Source organism: Cynara cardunculus, assembly GCF_001531365.2.
Source record: "Cynara cardunculus var. scolymus isolate 2C chromosome LG 10, CcrdV1, whole genome shotgun sequence".
In the NCBI taxonomy this organism is placed as follows: Eukaryota; Viridiplantae; Streptophyta; class Magnoliopsida; order Asterales; family Asteraceae; genus Cynara; species Cynara cardunculus.
In genome coordinates, this window is record NC_037537.1 from 8,354,360 (window position 1) to 8,356,341 (window position 1,982).

A 1,982-nucleotide genomic window follows, 5' to 3' on the forward strand; every position below is an offset into this window, starting at 1 on the left:
CTATTTTATATGAATTTTCTAATAACAGTGTGCAAATCCCATTTTTGCACAGGACCAGATACAGAAACTCACTATTTTGAGCATTATGGAGGTAAAATAAGGTCTGAAGTCAAAGACCTTCCAGCCTAATGGTAAAGGCTTGGGCATGGCATAGTCATGAACCCGAGTTCGAGCCCTGGGAGGGGAGTGTTGGCGACATTTAAGTGGGGCTATGTTTAGCCTCCAAATTTGCCGGGGATTAGTCGGGCTTTGGCCCGGACACCCTTACAAAAAAAAATAAGGTTTGAACATTACAAAGTTGTAGTAGACACAGATACCTTTCCAACAATATATGGTACACCTCAATCGGATCAACGAGTGATTTTCTATTAATTATTAAACAACCAGCAGTACTATGATTCCTATACACAGTTCAAGACAGTCCCTTTTATATAAATTTGACACTGAAACCATCAAGAATCAGTTATCTACCTTCATCATATTGCAAATAAATGATTAAAACTTAAATTTTAACTTCTTTAACCAACAATGACATCGAAATAACATCATTTAACAAAATTTTAGCTTACTAATCAAAACCTTATGAACCCTAACATGAACCTTCTCAACTTTAACACAATCAACAATTTAGACCACAAACCTTGAAATTTATAGATTCATATTCTTTATATTCTCTTCAATCGATTAGCTTCAAATCTTCAAAATATCACCAAATTACTAGATGCATGAGAAGGTTATAACCAAATCTAGGGTTTATGTGAAGAGAGAATTTTAGGTCTAGAGAGAAGTGCAAGATGCAAATGAGGGCTATTTGGCTGAAATTGAGAGGTTTAAATAGTTAGTATAATAATTCTCACTTAACAAGTATTATCCCTCATCAATTACCTAATCCAATATTAATCCCTACATGGATTTTTCTTAACATTTCTAGTCCTAAGACCAATTTATTTTCTACATAATTGACCATTTACATAAAACTTGGACTTACATTATTAGTCCAAAATACAACTACTTTAAGCAAAGGTACAAGTAGATAAAGCATCCAATTATCATGTAAATGAATATACCAAGATTAATCGATAACAAAATCTAGGCTGTTATAATATGAATGGTTGTGATGGAAAAAAATTATAACACCCTTCCTGTGTCTTGGTACAGAGGCAGAACATGGGGTATGACAACGATATAATAGCATATACTAATAAAATAATATAAAAATTACTATTGTTGTAATAAGTTCAAATTATAGCAATAACTTCAAAAAACGTATGTATAACAATCATTGCTTTCAAAACTTAGTTTTAGGTTTGCGAGTAAGAAATTTTTAGAGATGGGAAGGACCCGATATCGATTAAGGCTCAAATTCAGACCAGAACTAGTTACATTTTAAAAGGCTAAAGGATCTATTACCTCTTGTTCCCTATTAGTAGCAACAAGGTTAACCGCGTTATGACCTTATTATTTGAATAAGCATCATATGACTCCCTCACTAATAATCAGATAAAACTTTAAATAAAAAATAGACTAAAGTAGATTGGACGTTAATTGGTTACACATTTTGAGCTAAGGCTATGTTTGGCAAATTAGCTGATAAGTTTGCTGGTAGCTGATAAGTTAGCTGATGAACAAATCATGTTTCACAAAAACTAGCTTATAAACATATAAAATGACAAAAAAAGGACATCTTGAAAAATTAATCAATTACAATATTTCATAATATAATCAAAATAAATCTCTAAAAATATGATATGTTAATTAATACCAAAAAGTTGATTAAAAAAATAAATAATATAGTATGCTGACTAAAAAAAAGTTCAAACTGATTATTATATATATTTATAAATTTTGGATTTGTTAAAGAAATTTTTTTTTAAAAATCTATTAATTTATGATTCTAAATAACCATTAGATATACTAATATAGTATGAACAAACATACAAGTGTCAACCTCACATATTCTAGTTAATTCATAATTTTTCAAA